At 38.4% G+C, this 26,115-nt stretch overlaps 1 protein-coding gene across 5 annotated transcripts in view; it reads left to right on the forward strand.

Moving 5' to 3' along the window:
- Positions 1-26,115, forward strand: part of OXR1 (oxidation resistance 1) — a 244,979-nt gene that overhangs the window by 104,289 nt on the left and 114,575 nt on the right. The gene's annotated exons all lie outside the window — the stretch shown is intronic.

Consider the following 26,115-nt stretch of genomic DNA (forward strand, 5'->3'; position numbering starts at 1 on the left):
GGGGAAAGAAGATAAACTAACCCTTGTGGGTGAAACAAAAGCAGTTTTAATATAAGCAAGGCAAAGCAAAAGTCCGCGCGCGGAAGCAAAAGCAAACAGATTTATTCTCTACTTGCCATGGACAGGCACTGTCAGGCCTTCTCAGGAAGCAGGGCTCCAGTACACGTAGTGGTTGCTTCGGAGGACCAAGGGTGATCCCCCCGCTTCCTCCTTTCTCCCAGCTTTATACTGAGCAAACGTCATATGGTCTGGAATATTCCTTTGGTCGGTTTGGGTCAGCTGTCCTGGCTGTGTCCCCTCCCAAGATCTTGCCCACCCCGTCCCACTGGGGGAAATATCAGAAAGAGCCTTGGTGCTGTGTAAGCACTGCTCAGCAGTAGCCACAACACCAGGGTGCTATCAACACCCTGCCAGCTCCCGACATAAAACACAGCACCGTGAGGGCTGCTGTAGGGGAAAACCAATTCCAGTTCAGCCAGACCTAGTACACTGCCTTTGACAATGGATTGTATTAGAGTCCTGGTTAGAAAGGATTTCCATTTTGGAGAAGGAGAAGACCTCCTGAGCATGAGGGATTAATTATGGGGGTTTCTGTGTACCCTGTTCTGAATATTTTGGTTTTCTGGATATTCTTCTGGGATTTCAGCATCTACATGTTTCTTATAAAACAATCTTAGGCACCCTAGAAGATGCTTCATAACTTTCTTCCCCATAAATCATTTTGGGACTGGGCCTGACTGATTCCTTTGGCAACATTTTACTTCTCACCTGATTAAAACTGAGTGGAGAGTGGCCTTGTAGTGTTTGTGTCAGGTTCATCAGCGCTTGTGAGAGGCATGTGTGCTAATGGGAGTGCTACAAACAGGAGGGATGGATGCTAATGCTGTGCTATGAAGAGAAAAAATATCAGCAGATTTAAGAAAAATAATTTATATATTTTAATTGTGTTCTGTTGAATTATTGCAGTATAATGTGATAATTTTGTCTGTTCCAAGGTAACTATTTGTGCGTCTTTAACTTGTCTAAAAGGTAAAGAAAAATGTGTTGCCTGTCATTGTATTACATCTGAACCCTTGAAGTTGACTGTCATCATAAGTTATATTGTTTTTAAAGAAGGAAACTGCATTAGCAATCTACACATTTTAATAATGAAGGCTGTATTTTAAGTGATGAATGTTTGTATGTGTTTTCATTTTTTGGCGCCTTACATTCAAATTGGGTTGCACAACTGCCTTCTGAAAACTCACAGAAGTTTCAGTTATTATTCAATCCTGTCTACCTCAAAACAAGTAAGAATGAGGCAAAGTGAAGGCATTGATGGGTTCATTAGCATCCTGGACAGTAGGTCTAAAATTTTAGCTTAAAAATCTCAAATTTCATAATCCTTTAAAGAAGATTCTATTTATCATATCCTGTGTGAGAATAGCACCCTAAAATAAATACTTTATACTTCAGTATAGAACATGTTTTCTGACAAAGCATGGTTAAATCATTGCACTTGAATTTTTTTACTCTAAAATGTATTCTCTAAGAAATATTGCCCTATGGCTTTTTATTTTTCCTGCTCCTTCCTCCAGATAATCTTAAAGGAATATTAAAGATATGCCAAGATTGCTACATACCTAAAGCAGGGGATGGAATGGGGGAGTTTTGCATGAGTAATAACGAAAGGAGAAATCTACCACATCATCAAAATGCATTCTTAATCTAATTCAAGATTAAAAAATATTATTGGTAAATTGACCACAGTTGAACGTTCTTCTGTGATCAATCAAAATACAGTCAGTGTATGGAAGCACAAACTCAAGTTTGCATTTATCTACTTGTTAAATTTAACTCACCTGCATCTTCTTTTGGGAACTGTTACAAAATCCTTATAATATGAACTCTTATCAATGTTAGTAATGTAGAGGTGCTTCTAGTGATCTCAAGGTCTGAGCATTAGCTGCTTAGGATCTAACCTCAGTGCCGGAATAACAGAATGTTGTTCATACGTTTGATTAATTTAATATTGCGCAGCACATGATTTGACAGACTTAGACTGGAAAAGATCTCTGAAGGTTATACAGTCTGGTGTCTAATGTGAAGTGGGACTTCAGCCAACGCTAGATCTGAACAGCCAAAGCTTTGTCTTGCTGAGTCTTGACAGTCTCCAGGGATGAATGCTCCAAAGCCTCTCTTCACATCATGCTGGAACATGGACAACATGTCCATAGACAACAGCATTCGTGGGCAACTTGCCCATACAGATGCTAACATTTGTGAACAACAGTTGTAGACCCTGGGGAAGTACGAGGGGAACAGACCACCAAAAGTGGCCAAACTTACAAGTTTTTCTTAAATATAATCTTCTGTTATCCTTGTACAGAGCATGGAGTGAGGTGACCTGGCTGGACTAACCCACTGTGGGAAATGTATTGGCTTTATGTTCTTATACATACAAATTTGTCTATGTGACTTGCCTAAACCACAAGGAATAAGTTGCTAGAGACAGTATTACTGCATACTACATAATGTTTGAATTTTACTGACAGGCAAATTGAAGAAATGAGTTTCTCTGTATCTTCACAAATGTTTAATGGCACATATTCCTGAATATTGAGAAAATTAAAGGTTTAATCTTGGACAGCACAGTACTGATACCAGATGAATATGTTAGTGTGCTGGCTGAGTTGTTCTGATGTTGAGTCTGTGGCTTTGATAACCTGAGAGACATAATAGTTATCTTTTTAGAGCTCCCATCAACTTCATCGTACTTGTAAGTTATGGCCTATATCACCCCCTTGATTTAAAAGTCATTTTCTATGACTTGTCTCAAAAATTATTTCTAATAGTCAAAGTTTAATCAAATAGTTTGTTACTTTCTGGAATGAATCTACTGACACACCTGCAATGGGCTGGAACTCTAAAACAGAAAAATACCAGATTCTAGTGATCTTTTCTGTACAGGTGGCTGTTAAATAGCTTAAACAAGCCCATTAGACCTGTTGCTGACCTGATACAATTACACAGGGTTTTATCTTGTTTTGCCCTTGTTTGCATGTTCTCTACTAGAAGCAGTCTGTGTCCAGGATTGAGCAACGTGAACTAATCATTACTGCAATAAATAGATTAAGAAAATGTGTTAAAAACTAATGCTTTCAGATGGCTTTGCTGCTTTGGTTTTAAAAGTAGTATTCTGTTACATTAACCTCAGACCAAATTGGCAAATGACAGTGTTTATGGTAGTGACTAACGGAGCTTGAGCAGACAAATGCCAATTGTGTTTTGTTACTCTCATTTTCCTTCACAATTTATTTTCAGCAATTATGATCTTAAAAGTTATTTTATATATATGAGAACTGGCTCAAATGTGCATATATAAAAGAAGTATGGCACTTCTATTTAGATGTGTGCATATAAACAGTTTATATATTTTAAAATGTAAATGTCAGCATCACATTGCCTATTAAAACTTAACTTTAAGGCCTAGCAGTTTTGTTAATGCCTGCCCATTTTATTGAATAGCCATGCAGCTTAAAATTATGCATAGAGAAATGTGTAACCAGCTTTACTTTATCAACTCATGGAAAGAATAATATCAAAATTATTTTAAAAATACTGTTTGTTTTTTTTTTTAATTTTGCTATGCAGAAAGCACTTCAGAGGTCTTTATATAAATCTAACTCTGCTTTGCAGACTCAAAGACATGTGAGTATTAACCTTGCACACACATGCTTTACAGAAGAAATTCTAGCAGCTTGTGTATGCTTGCAGCTACTGTGAGCAAATACAGGCAATTGTGTAACAGACTGTGTTCCTAAATACTCTGTAGCATCAGGATATTATTTAATTTTTGTGCCACCTTACCTGTACACAGATTTACCTTGGACCTTTCAAAGTTGAATGTTTAATGAAGAAGGAATATCCTGGTAATTCCAAGAGATTTTAAAAATTCATGAGCACTGCTCATACTTTAGAGAGCTATCCACAAGATACTTCTATTGCATTTCGGTTTCCCCACAGACTGCATCTCAGATGCTTCCCAAACTTAATGAATTTACTTGCATTTCTAAAAAATCGGGAAAAAGTAGGTAAGAGAGAGAAGATCTGAGAGGAATAGGCAATGGGGAAAAAGTTGTGTGCTCGGATGAAATGAAACAGAAAATGGAGAGTCAGTGAGGGGGAGAAATAAATCTTCCATATGGCAGGCTCAGCAGGCAGGAAGGCTCCTGCACCTCCAGTGCTGAACTGGTGTGAAGAAATTGAGTGGGAGCTCCTAGATTAATAAGGCGAGTGTAGGAAAAACAGTCTGCATGGTGGGCTGGATGAAGTTTTTTGGAGAACTCTAGAAACAGCACCCAAGACACTTAAAAATAAAAAACTAAAATTAGACTTTTTAGATGCTTCAGGCACTTAAAAATTCAGGCCACTTATTTCTGAGGAGCTTATTGTTGAGCAACTCCCTCAAAAGAGAAAAAGAAGGATTCGACACTCTAAAAAGTGGGCTGGAATATTCTACAATGGAGAATTGTATGCATAACCCGAATTCAAAGCAGTAAGGCTATATCAGCGTAATGCCACATCCAGCCCACCACTGGGCTTGCAGTTAGCCGAGGTGCAGCATCACAGCTGTGTTGCTTGTAAGACCCAACTGAAGGGTTGTAGGACCACACTATTAATATATGTTTAGCAATTTATTAAGGTGGCTGAAGAAGCTAATGTTGTTACCCTATAAAGACATCCACTTGAGGTGTACACCCTGGTTTTCATTAAGCCATGAAAGCCTAGTGTATAGTGTTTAGTCTACTGGGTATATCCTCTTAGAGGTATCTGTCTACCTAGTAACTCTGGTTTTGTAGCTATAAAAGGCCTTCTTTTGTTCTGTTTGCCATTAAAATAAAACTGCAGCACTGGTATAGAGTAAATACATTATTTAAAAATAAGATGGTTTCATAAAAATATTTTCTTTATTCTAGAAATCACAAAGCAGGACAGCAGTTCATACTGGAAAAATGTTGTTAGAGTACAGTGTTGGTGGGAAAAGGAGAAATGCAGCAATTTTTATTGTATCTTCTAATAAAAGGCTTAATACAAATATTGGTGTACAGGCTTCTGCTAGCAGTGCTTATTTCATTTAGAAGACGACTATCAACTGTCTCAGGAGGCATCTTTTGTTGGTATAATCTCTGTCCTCCATGGAAAGTATTGCTACTACAGCTACACACGCTTACTAATTTAGGCAGAATGCGTGAGTATGTATATGTGTACATAATATACAGCAGGAGGACACTTGGGAAATACTAATCGCCAAAGTTGCCTTTGCTCCAGTGGTTAATTTTTTAAAAATTTATTTCATATTTCATTTGTAAAAAAAACAACAACCCAGGAACAAGCCCTTTTCTTCTGCTCTCTCTCTTGCAAATGAGGTCATCAGAAATCTTAATACAGAAAATATTTTCTGCTATCTTGACGTGGCCATATTAGTACTCTACATTTGTATATTCCTTGAATATCGATATGTTACCTATTCAGAGTAGTGGAATTAACTGATATAAAATCAGCATTGAAGAGAAATGAAGCTTTTGGGATAAGCAACTCTGAATAAATACATACTAGTTGACAACTTTTCCAAAACAAGTGTGTAGTAGCTAATGCCAAAATAATAAATAGGAAAAGACTTTTCTTGTGGACTCCTAATCCTGTTTGCAAGAGAGAAAGTTTCAGTACATAGTTTACATAAATTTAATTGGGATTAGTTTAGTTTACTAATTTAGTACTACAAAATATATTATTTTGAAAAGAAGATGGATCTTCCAAAGAATTTAATGGTAATTAAGTAATGGCTGGTCACAAGAACAACTATTAGTGCACAAAACAGTATAATAGAGTGTTCATAGAGTGATAGAGAGTATCACAGAAAAGATTTTATGGGGAAACCTAAACCAAAATCTTTTTGTCATGTGATTAATAGGTCATAGTCTGTTACTCCTGTTATGAAAGGGAGAACTAAATGAACACTGATCAGCTACTATTTAGTGGATATAACTGTACCTAACCCTTATGCTATATGCTTTCAAGTGAGTCCAGTTAATTCAGCACTTTTACAATGAGTTGGAAGCATAAATAAATATCATATTGTGCAGGACTAACATCAGTTCAAGGAGTGATTTTATGTGTCAGAGATCTCTTATTCTGATGGAGCTTTGTCAGTCATGGACCAGCGTGGCCATTTTCAAGAGCCAGCGTGAGAGCGCCATAGACCATTGGTCTGTGGCTCCACATCACAATGAATCTGCTATTGGATGCAAAACTGGAAAAGGAGAACATCATTGCACCTGAAAATATATGCTTATTTAGAATCAAGCTAAAAATCTTAGGGGGTTTATCTCATAGGACTACCTGCTATTGTAGTCACTGATTAAAAACAAAGTTAGGGAGTTGCCTTTGCCTTCTCCAACATAAGCATAAAACTTATGTGAAGGGCAGACATTGTGGCTATTTCTTTTTTAGCACTCAAATCCCTTCCTGCTCTGACAGGTTTTATTTGGGGTGCTCTATGAATATCTTACTCTTTTTAGGGGACATGCTCGGTGTATTTACTAAATACTTGGTGTATTTAATGTAGAGAGATTTTCCTGCAAAAAATACTCCACTTTCTTTCCAAACATGTCTTTGAATGGTTCTTCTTGTCTGGCAGTTGAATACATTTGCTTCTACTCTTCTGCAGAATTGAATGTGGTTCCTTTCTGTAGTAGCTCCTGAATACCCACTTTTTCTCCTATTTGCACAATAAACTTTCTTGTTTGTTGCTAATATTAGCAAAGCACAAAACATAGGTAGGTATATTAGAAGTTGTTAAATAAGAGGTGGAGTTTGGTGCAGTAGATGCTGTAAATCTGGGCTGTGTCCTCTCCCTTTTAGAGAAGGACAGATGGGAGGTGAAGCTGCCAGCTCCCAGAGGATCCAGATGCTGTTCACACACATTTGCAGAGTCTGACTCTATCCCATTCAATGCACTTAAAATTTTCTTACTGAACACTCTCTTCTTTGGGAACATCATTCTGACTGCTTCTTTTTAAACACAATCTCAGAAATTTTTAGAGGAGGTGCCCATTTTCCTAGTACCTCATTACATGTTTATGAGTGATAAGGAAAGGGAAATAATTTGAGGAACGTGTGGATAATAAGGAAAGTGGCTTTCATAGCAACAGTAACTATGCAAAACTCTTACTCATTCACCTTTCCTGAAGAATTTTATTAGTGATTCAGTTCACATAGCTACTCTGGATGAGCAAGCATGCATTTGTTCTTGTCTTTGTTTTCCTCTTTTTTTAGATTTTAAAACTTGGAGCCATTAAAAGCCAGTTTTTAATGTTGTATCCTTCTTTTGTCCTTTACAAATATTCTGTGTATCCTTTGAATACAAATGAGTTCTGAGTTATCGAGACAGCATCCACCAGAAGAGTGATGCTCATTAATGTCCTTTCATCTCAGCATGTCCCTTTTCTTAGCATCTGGTTTTGTTTTTAATCGTATAGATCGCTATCGTATCATCTGCTGAGTCATTTGGGGCAAAAAGTATTTCAGGATTTTATAATTTCCTTGCTTTTACATCAGGATAAAGCTGAAATCTTTTATAGTTCTATAGGCAAGCTACTCAACTTGCAAGATCAGCTAATAGTGTGTACTCTTGGGATACTAAAATTTTAATCTCTAAGGGAGGAAAAAAGAAACTGATTTGACCCGTAAACTCTAGGCTGATAGAGGTTGCATCATCTTCAGTCTCTCTCTCATTGGAGGTATTCTGTATAAGGGAAAAATGACTGAAAAAAGGATATGAATTCTAACCTCAAATATGCCTTGAGCACTAGTCTTATGAGTATTGTGAAATAGCAGAGTCTTGCTTCTAAACAAGGAAAATGTGGATTCAGTGCTGAAATAGGTGGGTGATTTAGTGACAGCAGATGCAGATAAGGCTGAGGCTTTTGAGACTGGAGGCTCAGGGAGGACAATGATAACTGGTCGTGGGAAAGGGCTAAGTCAGGGATCTCCTGAGAAAAGTCTTGATCCATAGAAGTCCATGGGACCCAATGGCATACATATGAAGCATGCTGAAGGAGCTGGCTGAAGTCATTGTGAGGCTGCTCTCTAGCATCTTTGAAAAGTCACAGAGATCATGGGAAGTCCATGATGCCTGAAGAAAGGCAAATGCTACACCCCTTTTCAAAAAGGGCAAGAAGTATTATCCAGGGAACTATAGGCTGTGCAGCCTCACTTTTAGTCTCTAGGAAAATCATGGGGCAGATACTCTTTAAAGCTATTTCTGGACAAATGAAGGAGAAGGTGGAATAGTTAGCCAGTATGGCTTTAAGATGGCTAAGTCATGCTTTGCAAAATTTATTGCCCTTTGAGATGAAATGAAGAGATCTGTGAATGATGGGAGACTGGTAGATGCCATCAACTATTACTTTAGCAAATACTATGTTTTGTCATGGTCATCATCTTCCAGAGCATCCCTGTGTCCATGTTGAGGCATTATGGCCTAAGTGGTTGGACTTCTTGATGGCTGGAAAAACTCAAAAGGCAGTAGTCACCAAGATGATCAGGGGCCCTATGGGAAAGCCTGAGGGAGCTGGAGAAAGGACAGAGTCAGGGGGACCTTACAGCAGCTTGTCACTATCTGAAAGGAGGCTACAAAGAAGATATCTAGTAGTCTGATCATTGCAGTTGTGGATGGCAGGATGATGGCAAGGTGATTGTCCTAACTGGCCTAAACTGATACATAAGAGATTTAGACTTAATATGAGGAAAAGCTTTCTCCCATGGGGAGAGTCAAGCAGTGCAGCAGGATGTACAGAGAGGTCATGTGGTCTCTATCTTGAGAGGTTTTCAAGACCCAACAGGGTAAAGCCCTGAACAACCGGGACTGATTTCATAGGTGACCCTGCTTTGAGCATGTGTTTAAACTTCAGACCTCCTGAGGTTCTTCCCAGCCTGATTCAAGCTCAAAATCTGAGGAAGTGAGTTTTCCTGCACAGGCAGAGGGCTATTCCTAGCTTACTACTTGTATCGGCAGAGAACGCTCTTCTCAGCCACTGATAAGAGCCCAGATTTTGCAGTCTTCATCATGGACTGCTAGGCTACATTGATTTCCAATTATTTTATCTGGTAAACTTCTCTATGAGAAGAGGGAATATTATCACACCAAAGCACCTGTTGTGATTATTCAGATTTTTTTAATTCTTAAATCAAATTTGGGGTTTCCAGACAGCTTGATAATTCTGTACAGCTAAAACAACCTCTTTAAAACTGATTATAAAAAATTGTGATTTTTTTAAATTAAAAGGAAAGAGTTTGAAGTAGTTGAATTCATTACCCTTCTGATTCCCACTCTTACAAAACAAACAAACAAACAACGTGTAAAACATTCTTGAAATATCATGGAAGACATGTTAGTTCAAGGAGAGTCTGATATTTCTGGTTTAGGGATCATTTCTCCGTGGAAGTATGATGAAAGCTATGATTTTATTCAGAGACCCAAGTTTATTGATATAATATGTCTTGGTATATTTTTTATTTGTTCCCTTAAGCTTTCTTTAAATCCATATAAAAGCCTGTAGAGATGGGTGGCAGAGGTGGAACAAGACATTTTGGAAAGGACCAAAGCACAGATGCTGCAGGTAATCTCAGTGACTTCCCTTCCATCTGGAGCTAACATTGAGATGGTGAAGACAGCAAGCTTCCTTTCATACAATGTATATGTGAGCATGATACCTAAGACCAAAGTCTGATGTTACTTAGGATAACTACACTAAAGCAGAAGTCAGTCTGGAATATAGCGAGAGAGTCGCCAAATCCGGCTAATGCTGTGAATGGGTAACACCTGACAACCTCCAACCCTGCCCAGTCCTTGGTGAGAGAGGCACAACCAGTACCTGTTGCCATCAACAGTGTTTCAAATACTGTGGTTGTGTCGAGGCAAGGTGGCCTGTGCTGATGCAGTGGGACTGTCTCACTCCCCTACAAGCAGTTTGCTTTCATGTGAGTCTGGCAGTGATCAAATTCAAGCCATACTTATTGTAGTGGGACAGACCCCACCTACCTTAATATTTCCAGCTCCTGAACATGAGTAGCTACCAAATATCTGCTAGCAAATACTGGGCTCCAAACAAGCTGTTTGAAAAGCTTTCTCTTCTGCTGCCAATTTTAAAAAAAACCCTTTCAGTTAATTTTTACTCTTTCATGTATTTTAGCTTTGTCTTTATATTGCTAGATAAATAAGAAGGGGATGTAATTTTCAGGAGACAGAGCTGCTGGGTTAGGTTCAGCTCCAGGACAGCTTGCTATTAAGTTCTTCTGGATTTTAACAAACTGGCTTGTTATTATACTCTCCTCTGAAAAAACCTATTGGAACTGAGTGTTGTTGCTAAACACTGATTTTTATCTTGGGCCAGGAAGAACGGTTAGATTTTATCATGGAGTTATTGTACTATTGAGCGTTCCACAATTAGAAAGCATTAATATGCACACAGGAGTATGCAAAGACTTTAGAAGCATAAAATATGCAACATTTATGAAAGAAGCCTTCTTATAAATTCAGATACTAATTGGCCAGATATGTTCATGAAAACTAAATAGTGGCAGCATCCCACTGTTTCCAATGAATCTTGTTAATTAATATGCTTGAGATATTTTTTTATTCTTTTGATTTGCAGAAGAAGGAATGACAGTCTCTTCTCTTCTGAGGAAATGTGACAAGTACGATTTGTTGTAAGAGTTGTTGATTTGGAGTTTCTTGGGTAGTTTAGCCATACATTTGTTTAAGAACATGTGTGACCACGTGGCTATGTAATTAGGTGCTTTTGTGATCTACCTATAGTTTAAATTATGTTGTCCCTTTTCATTTGCATGTAAATGTATGTAAAGTGCCGAGATTTGTTTTTTGGTAGTTTGCCAAGTTTTTTATCTTTTTACTCTGAATAAGTCTGAGAAAAATAGGTCCTCTGTATAGTCATTTTTGAAAACATACAACTTAAATGTACTAAGAAAATCAGGCAGTGTTTTGAGAAATTGGCTTAAATTCATTCTACAAATTAAATGATAAATGTTCTATCTAGCAACAAGAAACTCTTGTTTTAATAAAACATGAGACACTGTTCACAAGTCAAGACTTCCCAATGTAGCTACTAAGGTATTAAAAACTGCTGGGATCTCAAAGAGAAACCATCACCAGTGTGAACCCTGAGGAAATACTGATTGACACCACTGCTGCCTCTGAGCTAACAAGAAGGCATGTAGTGGTGTAGCCCAAACTCAGCTCTGGTAGAAAAAGATCCCTGTGGGGTTGCAACTACATAATCCACAACTGAGTTGGATTTGATAGTTTTTATTTAAAGTAGAACAACTTTCTCGCATTATCTGATGCTGACCTAAACCTGTACTGATTCGTCATGGGGTTTTTTAATTAATATTAAATATATACATTACAAACCTGTCAAATAGAGGAGAATAATGTAACAGTTGTAAAAGATAAACCTTATTTCTTCTTAGCAGAGGTTTCATTGTATGCTGGAAAACAAACCAAGCCAAGTAAGCCAAGTAGTTCGGCCTGTTTTTACATACAACATTTCTCTTCAAGGGTTACAGATGGGATTGTAACTCATCACAAGTACAAAGTGTGAGTTCAGATAGGTAATTTGGGAAGGGCTCACCTCAAACCCTACAGCAGTCTCTTGCAAGAGAGGAAGAATATGTTTTTCTCTGACAAGGTCGTCTGAAAGATTGGCTTTTCAAATGACAGTACATCTGGTGGAATAGCATATTCTTAGGAATATATGTCCTTATTACACTTGATTGTAACTAACCTTCCAGAAAACACTTTTTCTAATAAACTACATTAATAAAAGTGGATTGGATTCAGCTCAGTGTCTCAGTATTCATTGAACAGGGTTCCTGCGTTTGATGGTCTTTTAGAGGCCCCATCCCCTTCACTATTTTATTGCCATAAATACCATCACATTGATTTTCTTATTTCATTTACCAGAGACAGAAAAAGAATAATTTCATTTTCTTTTGGATAGTTTGCCAATTTTTTCTTCAGGGCAATAAACATTTTTCTCTTCACTGGCAAGAACAACATGCTGTGAGTAAGTTCTTTTGTAATGATTTAATTGTTATACTTTCCTGGGGGCGGGGTGTGTGTGCTAAATGACAGGTAGGGACAACTTGAAAAAAAGATGTTTAATTTTATTTTTATAGGGAAAACTGTCTTACATTAGGAGAGAACAAAAGCTCTTTATTATACAACTTGTATCTATATAACTTAGCAAAGAAAAGCTGAGAGATGATTTCACATGGTTAAATCATGTCTGAGGGATCTATAATTCATCTGAATAAACCACAAGTTAGTAAGCTCTGTGATATCCAGTTGCTGAGGTAAAGGTATTGGAGACAAGGAATGGGCAGCACTGAAGGTATGAGGAGTGCAGGGTCAGTGAAGCACCAATATGGAAGAAAGCAGCAAAAGGGTGGGAGTGTACGCAAATGAGAAAGGAGCCCAGGGAGTGAGGAGAGAAGCTATGTAAAAGTTCACTTGAGAAGAGGTTGAAAAATGATGCAGTGTATCAGAAAAGCCCTGTCTCATGCTATAATCCAGAGTTGTTAATAAAATCAGCCATTGTACTTCTGATACTTGTTCTGCTGATGACATTCCTGTCAATCATGTTTGGTATTAAGACATTTTTAATTTTAAAGAACAGGGAGAGACTTTCTAGCTAATTTACTTCATTAGTAAAAATGCAGAAATCTCATTTCAAATATACTGATAAGAAGTGCTTTCCTTCAGTTATATTCTTGTGAGGAGGAAAAGGCAGAAACATTTAGCATTTTTTAGGTACCCACACACTTGTAGATGCGATATTTGCCCCTTTTCTACTGTCAGGACGACTTATGTGTGAATAGAATGTAAAAACACAGAGGAAAAAAACTAAATATGATTTGATTTTTAGTTGCTAGAGACTTCAGTGGGATCATGGTTCTCTAACCAATGCACATAGTATGTATGAATGCAAAACTATGTCTAGTGGTATCTAATCTCATACACTGAAGAGGTATCTGTTGCTTAACAGCACAACTGATGTTTAAGTTTTGAATGTTCATAAATTAGTATACTACTACCTGTAAATTAGTATACTATATGTGTGCTCTGGAAGACAGGAGATGCACATTATGGTGCTTTTTGTGGTTTGTTTTGGTTTGTTTTGTTTTTTTTTTTTTTAACACAATGTATAGGTTGTTTATCTTTGCTAAAGGAAACAGTGAAAAAATATTATTTCTATAAACAGAACAGACTTAATATTTACAATGATTCTTATTTGCTGGGGAGTTATACTACGTGATCTTCATGTTCATCCGCTCAATGAAACGAGTTCCCTTAAAACCATCTGCAGTAATACTACAGCTTTCTCTGGCATTTATCCCATTGAAACCCCCCATGTCTTGTTAGCTGCCTACTTTGTTGCTTAAGGCAGAAGTATCAGAAATATGAAATGTATGTGCAAATTGCTATTATTTATACCAACACCAGCCTTGAGATGCAGTTTAGATAAGTGCTCTTCCCAAATGTCAAGCTAGCAATGTGCCTGTTGGGTGGGGGGTTGCAGTCTACCATCATAGCAAAAGAAAATTAAATAGACAAGAATCCTTTGCAAGACAGTATATTCAGGAAGCACTGATAAAGGTAATACAGAAAGATTAAAGTTTTTAAGTAATTTCCTCTTTAGCTATATTCATGTTTGTTAATAAAACCAGGGTCTTCAGTTATGGTGTAATTGGATTTCCTTGCTTGAAGCAACCTGCCCCCAATGCATATCACACTCAGGGAAATGCTACAAGTGGCTGAATTAATGGATGGTGGGGGAACCAATGAGTTTTCAGTTTAATACTTGTATTTCCTCTGCCAGAGCTTGTTGTTTCCTAGGGTGTAAGGATGTAAAGAAACAGAGACCAAGTGTTCCCACTCTTGGAAGTTACATTTCTTGTTCAGGGAGGGAAGAAGTAGTAGTTGGTGAGAGTTCTTACCTGCCGTTTTCTAATTCTCTGTGATTTGAAAAAGTGGGATTTTATGTAAGAGAAGGACATTCTAAAACTTCCTTCTCTTAGTAAACACAACTTTGTAGAAACATACTTTGTAAACCGCTGTAATATTTCTTGATGGGTAGAGGGTTTAAATGTACTTTTATCTTGTTGTATTTAAGTGACTTACTCAAATCCATCTTCATGAGAATGGTTTTGGTCTGTTTTGGCTGTAATCCAACAGTTTTAATTCCATTGCTATCAATACTGCACAGACAGGTTCAGCTCAAACTACTGAATACAGATCACTTCTGTTCATCTCGGTATGGCTTAAAATTTTGTTTCAGGAGATTTTGTTTCATTGGTGCAAGCAGGATCGAACAATTTGTCACCAACTTTCTTAGCAGAACCCTACCAAAAAAGGCTGTTGAAATCAGTGAGATTTCATTTCTTTAGAAACCAGGTGTCTGCCTTCCAGCTCCACAGTACTCTGAAATATACAGTCTGAAATATACAGTCTTGAAATGTACACACATTCCTCTTCAAGTGAACTGAACTACTTCTCTGAAATGCAAATTCAACCCTGTGACCATGAGCTAAAATGAATGGGTAGCTTTCCTCTGTTGTATGAAGGCCAATCCCCTTAATTTTCATAATGCTGATAGTACCAGCAGGTAAATTAGTTTCTTTGCAAGGCAGATTATCTTCTCTGCTCTTTCATAATATTACTTGTTCCTGATTACAGCTCCTATTTCTGATTACTGTGAACAACTGTACAGATATGTAAGGGCAGGCTGTCCTAATCAGAGAAGTAAAATTTCCTGGTAAATGGCAGTACTGGCAGCCTGGTAGTTTGTAGCAGCTTGAAATACTAGCAGAAGTCACTGAAGTTGGCAAGAAACCCCAACAGTTTCAGAGGTTGTAGACATGCTGATACAGGCTATGGTAGTCTCATCATAATAAATTATGTATGACACCAGTCAAGTTATTAGTGTTTCTTAATGGCTAGTGATTTCAGAGTTTTTCAAATACAGCAGATACTTATATGCTGCCAGCATTGGAGAGGAGGAGAGGGTAGTTAGTGCATTGCATATCCCACGGGGAAATTAGCTGTTACCCAGTTAACCACTTCAAAATATCAATGCTTACAAATCCGATTATCCAATTAAGTTAAATGCCTTTCATGTAGAATTTCTGAACACGGATAATTTTAAAACAAATAAACTTCACAAAACTCGGGGGCAGATACAAAAAGGTGTAATTTTTTATGTACAATGCAAATATAATCTACGCTACTACGTTCGGTCATGATCCCTAGGTAAAGGTTTAAATCTGCACAAGCTGTCAGTGTTCATAAAAGCTTACTCTGGGTTTGCTTCATCAGAACTTTAAGCAGAATCTGGCCCATAGTTTCTGCACAATGCTGTTCAGTCGGCTATTTGTGTTAGGGATTACTGTGATTCAAATAGGAGTATGGAATTATGTGGGTATCAGGAACAGCCTGACAGCTCCGACCTTCCAGGCAGGACGTATGTCTGCATAGTGCACTATTAGAGCAGAGAGGTGTGCGGGAGAGAAGGGCATGCAACCTGCTTGTTTCTTCCCCTACTTCTTGCCCCAACAGATTTGCACTGACAAATCAGCCTCAGTAAATCAGCCTCACTGAGTTCACAGCTTCAGTCCAAGAACTGGAGTTCCTCTTTACAACTTGAATAACTCACTAATTTAATCAGAAATGTTTAATTCTGCTTTCTCTAGCTGTTTACCACTGCAATGCTCAAATGGTGCCAACATCTGCTTTTGGACCCTCCAAACGATGATGATTTTTAATAAACAGGTGCTTTTCAATAATTATTTACTTTGTGTGTTGTGTTTAATTTTTTCTTTAAAAAACCCTAACCATGAACACCACTCAGGAAAGATTTCAGCTTAACTACTTTGCAGTATTGACGCTAGCCTAGGAAGGAGCAGTTTGCAGAGCTAAAATGTGACCCTCTTGGAGACCACTCACCTCTTTTCAAATGAAAATGTGCAGTGGGAGCACCATGTGTGAATTTCTAATACCTTTGTGAATCAGGGTCTGATCACTGAAGTAAAACTTCTCGAGGCACAAACTGGAGTGGAAATTAGGCTCTGGTTGCTGTGCAAAGTAATCAGTGGCAGCAAAGGAAAATAAACCTCATTGCTCCAGGTCTTTTTTGCATGTGGCTGCACAGTTGTTGCGGTTTCACAGTCATCCACCCAAAACCATCTGTAGACATCTGTCCTGTGCCTATGTGTAATCAGATCAGAAAGTTTTTAACTTCTGGTGTAACATCAATGAGGCAGCAAAAATACTTTTTCTAGATGTAAGTGTAGGTCTTCTGTTACAGCTCCTGCTCTAGATTGCTAGTATGAAAGTACAACTTGTGAGACATGAGCTCTGTGTCTATCAGGTAAATAAATGCTGTGATTTTCATAGCGGTGATAAATACAAACATAAACGATTCCTGTTATCTAGAAAAGGGATGCAAATGTGGAAAAGTGGCTCATTCCAACAGTTAAAAATACTTCTGTATGTTCTGTTCTCAAACCTTAAAAGATTTTGATTAAGAACTTCTTTAAATATTTTACTGATGAGCACATAATGAATTAACTACTTCCCTCATGAAGCAGTTTCTCAAATGTTGGACACTTGCTGAAATTTGATAGTGAGGACACCCTGACATTTTTTAAGCATGTTTTCCTTGAGTTAAAAACTTTCAATGTTTCAGACTAATTATAAGATTACTTTATTAAGCAATGACAGTATTGACGTGCGGAATCACACTCCACAATCTGATGGATTGTAAAGTAGGTATGTTTATTCAGCGCTGGGCACACAGGGGATAGCTCCTCCTATTGTGTGCACCCGTTATAGCATTGCTACCTTGCTTTTATAGAGTAAATGATTACATATTCATAATATTTTGCAATACGCCTATATATATGCATTACCTATCCCCGCTTCGTATTTAAATTAGCATTTCCATGATCTCCTCCCAGCTGAGTCTGCGCAGTGTTTTCTGGTGGTGGTCGTGGGGGTCTTTGGGGATGAAGTCACGCTCCTCTTCCTCCCGTCCGATTGTAACCCCAGCGTTTCACGCAAGCTCAGTTGTTCATTGGCGATTATCTAAACCGCAGACCTAGCTCTAACTGGTTTTGTGCTATCTATATATTTCAGCACGTCCCGTTATACATACCATCTGCAAGGCAAGGACTCCCTATCTTGACTATTCTTGATTTATTATATTGTTCATTATCCACTCATCCTGCAAGGCAAGGACTCCTTATTTTAACTACTCACTTTTACCTCATCCTACTTAGCTTGTGCCTTGCATCAGTATCTTGAATAGGCACAGTGTCTTCCCAGTAGTTATCTCACGTAGTTGTCTATGAGTAATACTAAATGAACAAACTCTTAATTACTGTGACATCTGGGAGCCCCATGAGTGAACCTCTGGTGCTTGGTGCATTACAAACAGAGCAAGAGACGTTGTGCCTGCTTCAAAGGCTTTCAGTCTGAGAGGCTGCTGAGGAAGGCACAGGGATAAGCAGCGCAGAGGAAAGGGTGAGCGCGTCCATGCTGTTCTGAATCAGGCCCTGTGGGAGCAAGAACCAGACCAGGAGGCTGGTCTGAAGACACCTGCCCTGCCTGTACATATGTAGGTTTGCATACAAGGTGATAAACCAAGCCAAGGGCATCCCTGTTAAGGTGCAGATTGTGTCTCTTCTGCTTCCACATCACCATTTGCTTCTCTGCACAGAGCTTTGCCATTGCACATGCGTTTACCAACTCAGATTACCTCGAGCTGGGAGATCTGGGCACAGCGGTGTGTTACACACCAGGCAGGCAACAATCACAGCTTCTTTTATCACTCTCAACATTGTTGTAGACAGTACAGTGAGAGTCTTCAGCTTCATTTTAGTGGAGATTTGGAAATGTGCTCCAAGGAGCAGTGCTAGAAGAACAAAAGTACCGTACAATTAAAAGTAGTTAATTGAAGCTGGCCTAACTGGCATATCCAATTGTCAGAAGCCAATTTCTTATATTATGGGCATATGAGAGTCAGGAGGCAATAACTTTAAGGTATTATACAGTATTGAGAACTAAGAGTAATGTCTTGTAATGGTTGCAAGTTTTTAGGATATAATTTTGCTCACTTTGATTTATTGATATTTTAAAATGTCAATTACATAAACAGAACATATTTTGACTGTTTACCTACTTAAAATATGGACTTAAGAGGTATGGAGGGAGTTGCTTGTGGATATATCAGGAGTCTCTGAACCTCATTTTCCTTTTTTCTACTTTCTGTTTGTAGCGAGCTGAGATTTTTAGGTGGCCCATGAGTCGTGAGACGAGCTTGAACTGACATTTTTGATGTCTTTAAATTGTAGATGTTCATGACTTCTTAGAGTGTGTTTATTATTTATCTAATGTTTTTATACTTCTCAGAATGGTATTAAAAAACTGTTGTTAGTGTTTTCTTTTTTATACAACAGTGTTATGTTTTATATGAGATGATCTCATCGGTGCAGCCAAGGTACTATATAAGGAAAATATTCCACATCTGTTCTGCATTGTGAAAAGACAAACAGCAACTCACAATATATTATATTACAATATATTATATATATTATATATATTATAACCAGACATGTCTTCTAGCAAAACTCTTTTCTTCTGAAATACATAACTGCAGGACCTACATCTTTTTTTTGGTGTACTGATAGTTCAGAGTTATGGTATTTTGAATTTATGTAAATACTTATTATTTATTCTTGAGGGGTCAAATATTTTTCTGTGATTCTTCAGAGAATATAAGTAGCTTCCTAACTGAACACTGAATGTTACTTAAAAAAAAAAAAAAAAAAAAAAAAAAAAAAGATACTTAAACTGCTAGCAAAGTAATATTACACTTATTTGAGCTAATATGCTGCAATTATGCTAGTAAGAGCTCATTGAATCAACATGAGGATATCAAGCGTCGCCATGCTAGTCACTAGCCCAGAACTAATTCAGACTGGTGGCTCTGGGTGGGATCTGTGCCTCTGGAATGAACTGGTGATATGGGAATGGTTTCTGCTGGTCAAGTGTCATAAAAGACTATACCAATTAATACTAATGAGCTGTTGTAGCAGCCATAGCACAGAGACTGAAAGGTAGAGAATCATAAAGTAAACATTAGGCTTTCACCCATGAAGTGCTCTCTCCAGAGCTGTGTTTAACCTAACTGGTAAGAAGGTACTGAGAATGTACTGAGGCTGTGGCAGTGCAGTCCATCTGTGATGCTAATAAAGCCGGGTCTCCAGCCTTCAGTGCTCCGGTCTAATGTACCCACCACTGCTGTTACATTCAGTTGCAAGTCATGGAGAACATCAGCAAACCCAGCTCTGTGTGGCACAAGGAAGGATTTTATTCACTTCTGGAAACAAAACCTGCAGCTCAATTTGAAGATTGCCTAACCTGTGCTTATACCTTGGAGAGCTATCAGGCATAACTGATGCTGGCCCAAAGTTTGAGCATATAAGCACCTTGAAAACAGGCCAAAAAAAAATCAACACAATATGCCTTTTTTGTTTCTTTTTTCTAAATAGTTACTGTATGGTTAAAGAGAAAGCATCTATGCACTTATGACTGTATGGTACATTAATTCAGAAGTAAGGCATGGTTTATGCATGTGATCAGGGATTCAGGGACAAGCTGTTTCCAGATCAGACTGTTTCTATGAGAGAGAAGGTTGATGAGGACCTTCCTTTTTGTCCCATTCATCCAAATGAGGAGCAAGACCCGTTCATGCTCATACAGAGCATGCTCCTGGTGCTTGGGGAGCAGAGGGAGCCAGCTGTGTCCTGTGCCTCATAACCCTGGCAGCAGTTGTTCCCAAACACTGAGGCATTTGAGTGTTCATTAGATAAAGTGTCTTCTCAGCACCGACAACATTTTGATGTAGCTTTATTTTGCCCTTGGCACACACGGTTGGGCCTTCAGGGTTCAAGTTACATATTTAAATGGCTACAAGGTCTGCAGACGCACACTGGAAATTTAAGTGATGTGATGTGTAAAAATGGGCAGAAGTGAGGTGATGAGGGATCTGTGATCTCTAAGCACAGAAAAAGCACGGAATAATGGAAAGATGATTTAAAACAAAAAGAAGTCTGTGTTGTGTTTGTTATATATGTCTTTGCAACAACCACAGAGAGTCTGACAGGCTGCAAAAGTATGCAGAACCCTGTCACTCAGCCTGTTTAAAGACTTTTAACCTTTAAAACTAACACAGAAACATCCCAGGGTTTCTTTGCGAGTGATTCCTTGCTGGATACTTTAGTTCTACTTTCTTTTAGTTTTGTGCTCCAAATGAGATTATTCCTATTAGCCTATGGAGTTCATGTAGGACAGGCAACTGCAGTAGTGAACTGTGGAAACAACTTGTATGGTGACAAGCTTCCTTCTTGACATATTATGTGGATGGCTTTCTCAGATGTAGGTCAGGCAGAAATCCTGCACAGCCCCCAAACAGTAGTAGTGTCACATCTGCAAATACAGTGGGGCCAGTTTGCTAATAAAAATTGCTAGCGACATCTATCAACTAGATTGAATTAAACAGATCATTGCCACTGTACTAGAGAATATAACTGTTCCTTGATGTGAATTCTGGGCCTCCAGTTACACAATCAAAATGGCACTTTCCCACAAAGATGTCTTCAGATGGTATTTGCACGCCTACATCCCTAGCAGTCCTTTGCTTCACTCATTTCTTAGCAGGGCTGTATGAATTGTGTGTCAAGGGTAGATTTGGCACTTGCAGTATGTTTTGGGGAGAGTTTATAAATACAGTGTTGTGCCTAAAATACAGTGTTGTGACAGAGCTTTTCTTTTGCTAAATAAGTCTGGTTTACCATGTTCATCATTCACTTTTATATGAGATGTTAGCTGTATAATAATTCTGAGGAAACAATCATGTTACAGTGTATTTTAAATAAATCTATGGTTTAGGCTTCTAGAAACATAGTAAGTTACTTGTCATTGCCTTTTTTCTTTTAAAATCTGTATACAATAGCAGTATTTTATAATGTAACATTAATTACTGGTGTTATTTATATGGCTTGAGAATCTCAGTTTCACTATGTAGAACTAGAAGGTTGTTTTTTTTTAACTTTTGATAAAGGAAAACACAGAAAATCAGGAAGAAATACGACTTAATTTGATTTCTCTCAATAGGGTTTTTTTGTTAGGTTGTTGGGGGGGGGGGGTTGTTGTTGTTCATTGATATATCTTCTCTTGCACTCATAGACTGGGACGATTTTGAGCTTTCAGAGGACTGGTGAGTAGTATTTTACTACTCCACACTATAGTAAGACTAAGATTTTCTTTATGAAATAATATCATCAAAACCAGCAGGCCCTGAAAGAATGAGGAGAAAAAAATTAACTCGACCCCACAAAGAAAACAAGCAGCCTGTTCTGTCTCTCTTGAGGGCTTGCCTCCAGCAGCCTGCTTTTATCTCTCAGGCTAATGGGAGGGGGAAGAGAGGGACCTGTGGCATGTGGATAAGGTAAGGCCTGCATGGGAAGAATGAAACAAAGGCATGAGAGTAGCACTGAATGCAGCTGCTTGGGATGCAGCAGGATCTGCCTGCTCTCCATTCCAAGGACAGTCTGGCTCTCACAGAGCCGTTAGGCATCTCTTCACTTTACTGCTCAGTGCTCCCGTTTCTGGAAGACTTCATTAGCTTGAACAGAGATGCTCTCAACTGGCTCAGACCCAGCAGACAAAGCCACGCATGCTGAGAAAATTGGTGCAAAATAGTGATTCTGCTAGGCCTCGAAGAGCTAAGCAAATCCCACTGGATTTAGCTGACTATACAGAGCCATTTGTTTGTCCATGTTAGTCAGTTGTCTAGTGTGCCTGTGTTTTGCAGAACGCTTGCCCTGGGTAACACCAAGTGGTAGGTTGTCCACAGACCCTGGAAGCAACAGAAGTAGCATTGCCCTTGAGTTAATAAGCTGTGCTGGCTCTTCTGTGAATTTTTTTAAGGCAATTTCAGATACAGTGGAAGCTAATGGATATGCTGATTTCTATTCTCCCTGGATAAATGGAGAACGAATTAAACATTTTTTTTTCAAATAAGATAGTTGGGAATATTAAAAGTATCCCTTACTTAGGTTTTATCTTGTGCACAGTTGCCTTGGGCGGTAGCTTCTATTGTCTCGTTATCTCAGTCCATTGAAGTATTCAGCTGCTGCTTTCATGTATCCTGAATGAAGGCTGTTAGCATACCCATTAAGTTTAAGAACTGTCATTGCCTAGAGACAAGATCTAATATTGTCTAGAGATCAAAGCCTTGATTGATGGCAGCTATTAACACCATCGCACCTTAAGATATCTTTATGTCCACATAGTCTATCCAGACCAACAGGTTCAATCTCTTTTCAGTTAAGCTACGTGAACCTGCATCTGTATTCACCCCTGGACTGGGGAGATAGCTGAACTGTTTCATTAGCATTTGTGCTGCCTTACATCAGGACTGCCATCTGGGGCTTCCCCAACAATGCAAATGTCACTTATTCAGGCTCTGTCCTTTCTTGGTACCAGCTTTGAAGTCAAGCCATGGTGCCATGCTGTGGAGGAACAGATGTCTATGGGCATGGAACTAACTGAGAGATTCTGCATTGCTTCTTCACAGTTGCTTCTTTGCAGAAAAGGACTTCAAATTTATATAGTAAAAGTGCATGGATTAAGAATTATTATGTCATCGTCTGGATGCCCCTTGTGCCAGGACTAGGTGAATACAACACTAGTATTGTGACATCTATGACTACAAAAAGTTTGTTTACATTCCTTAATAAGGAAAGTTGCTTATTACTTTTTTGAATGATGGAGGAGTTATGTATGATGTTTTCTGTTCTTAGCTTGTTTCCTATATGATTACAAAAGGTTAATTACAAAGATACCTTCATTTCTGCAGTGTAATGAAAGCTCATTTTAGCCTTCCTGAGCTAAGGGTATGGCTTGTAACATTAGCAGGAGTGGTTGGGGTGTGATAAGGAATATGGAAAAAAAAAATACCCAAGCTTTGGTATAGAAAAATCCAGAAGTAAAGACCAGAAGAGCAAAGAAAAAAAAGTTGGAAGAGATGAATAGGAAACTGAGTAGACCTCATTCTCCAGGGATTAGGATGCCTAGGCTAAACTAAATCTATATAACTTACTGTTAAAAGCAGGTTTATATATATTGCTTAAATTTTTGGGTGCTCTTAACCAAATAAGAACAGAAGTGGTTTTTTTTTGTAAATACACAAGGTCATGTCTTAAATGTCTAATCTGTAAGGTCACAATCTTAAAGACAGTTCCTTTATTAAATATTCAAATTGTACCAGCTTTTACATGAATCAATGGGACCAGATAGAATGCCTCTGAAGATGCTGAGGGAGTTGGCCAATTGTAAGGCCTCTCTCTGTTGTCTTTTAAAGGTCATGCAGATCAAGGAGGTTTCTCAGGACTGGAAATAAAGAAATGTCACAGCCTTCTTCAGGAAGGAGGATCTAGGCTGGACAGACTCACATCAGTCCCTGGGATGGAGCAACCCAGCATGGATTTACCAAGGGCAAAGAGTGTCTGAGCAAACAGTGCACCCTCTGACAAGATGACTGACTCACTGGATGAAGGGAGAGCAGTGGTTATTTTGGGGTGACCTCCAGAGATTACTCCTGACCTTAATTATTCTGTGGTTTTCTCCTAAATTATTTTGTGGCTTTCAGTTTATAGTCCATGGACTTTTGTGGATCCATGCAATGCTCCTAAGATATTCACACATTAGTGAAGGCTTAGGTCTTAAACTGTATACCTGAGACTTGTTCACAAAGGTACTGACCCTGGTCCACCAGTGGAAAAAAAAAAAATATTTTGTCTTTAATTAAAAAGAAACAAATTTCACTCTGAACTGGCTATTTTTAACGCCTCACTTTTTTGTTATGTTCCCATCCTACTGCTGTGGTTAGAGAAAACTTTGTTGCGGAAAAAGCTGTTTGAGTCACCCTGCATATCACCGGTGAAGAGTTGGAATACTCTTGAGTCTGCTGAATAATCACAGAGGGATGTGGGATGCTACAACCTGTGGACTGAAGATCCTGACACCTCCTGTCTTTAATGACTGCTCATGGGAGACATATCCAGAGTAGCTTGAAGTCCTGCTGGCCATGCAGCTGGGACAACGTGAAACCTGGTGCCTGCAGAAAGGCACAGCCAAGAGGCTAGGTACTTTGTCCATGTTGCTTTGACTAAAGTACTCTCAGCACTTAAGTGCATCAGTGACTTCAGTGTCAGCGCTACTCCCATTGGTGAAGGGGAGAAACAGAAGAGTTTTTGAGTGCTAGTAATGATAAGAGACCTACCTCAGAGGCTGGGAGCAGGCAGAGCTTGGGGGAGAGCACTATCACACAAAGCAGCTATCCATCAACGACAGACTGTTATTTTAGGTTTCTCTTTATGTTTCTGAATCTGGTAATTCATCTTGTGATTTTAGGTGATGATTGCAGCTGGAAAATAACATAAGTTCGAGAAGCTTAAACTATATAATGTGAGTAAATAAAAATTAATATATGAAACAGAATAGTACAAAGCAACAATACCATATTCTGAAGTTCTGGGTTTTTTTCTATAGCAAAAAATGCTACTGACTCTTCCTTAGGTGAATTAATAACCTGGATTTTGAAGTTGGATTTTTACCTGAACACTGTCTTTTGTCGTTTTGTCTAACAGTGGTATTCTCAAATGCAAAACGACCTGAAATTTATTAGAAGAACAGGAAAATATGTATGCCCAATGCTAAACAGTCCATTTGAAAATCAAATACTTCCCTTCTTCCCTCCACACCTCCCCCCAGCCCTGAAGACTCTCTCGACATATGTGGCACTTCAGTGCTTTTTGTTTTGGGGGAAAATGCTATCATAGCAAACAGGAAAACTTCGAAAGGGGGATGGACCCGCTCATTCCAGGAGGTTGAAGTTGTGCAAATGAAATATATGCAGCCTTTAACTGTTGGACAGTAAATTCATTGACGTTTCTTGTGACTCTAAAGTGTACGAGATACAATTTTAATATATAATATAAAAAAACCTAAGTCTTTGAGTTTCTCTCTTACTTAACCCAATGAGAGTCAGAAATATATATGGAAGAGAATGTTTTGGTCTATTTATAATGCATTCTGTCTAGACAACTGGGTTTATAAAAGGAATTTCCTGTTTGTGGTTTGGTTTTCTTTTTCTAAACAGAAGAAAAAGTTTGCTCCCAGGGCTAGTTGTTTAACAAGGGAACCAGGGTAGCACATGTGTAATACATGAAGCTGATGCAGCAATGTCAGTAAATGATACTGGAATGTAAGTAGGAAACAGATTCTGGCATTCAACACAGGGCTAAATATGAGTGTAGACTACTATCTAGGTTCACATATAGGGTATGTAGTTTTGTTATTAAAAAAAAGGCAGATTTGCATCTCTTTCTGTAGATTTTTGCATTTTATAATGTGCCAGAAATGTATGTGGCTTTATTACTTTCTGGGGACAAGTCTGCCATTATTCAGGTGAGAGATGCAAAGCCCTCAGACCAGATGTAACAAGGGTTTAAAGCACACATACAGTGTGTTAGGCCTCTGCCAAGGACTGAATCACTTCTGTTCTCTTCAAAGCTTCAGATTGAAATCCTGAACCCAGTAAAATGGATAGAAAAATTCTGTTAATTTCAGGAAATTAGGATTTCAACTTTAGAGTTTCATCTTGTGCCTATCAAAGTGCATGAGTAATATCATTGATTTGGGTGAGATCAAGAATGAGTCATTAACCCTCTGGAGTCATTAATGGTAAAATATAGATTATATCCTTTTAGCATCTTTTCCACATGAACTTCAAAGAAATGATGATAAAGGTCTATATAAATAACCTTGGTAACATCAGAAGAGAACAGTTTTCTGCCATCAGGAAAGTCTATGGCAGATACAACAGATTTATTACTAAGCAGAATGTATATTTTGGGGGGTTGTTA

The sequence above is a fragment of the Athene cunicularia genome (assembly GCF_003259725.1).
Source record: "Athene cunicularia isolate RWA chromosome 2 unlocalized genomic scaffold, athCun1 chr2_part1, whole genome shotgun sequence".
In the NCBI taxonomy this organism is placed as follows: domain Eukaryota; kingdom Metazoa; phylum Chordata; class Aves; order Strigiformes; family Strigidae; genus Athene; species Athene cunicularia.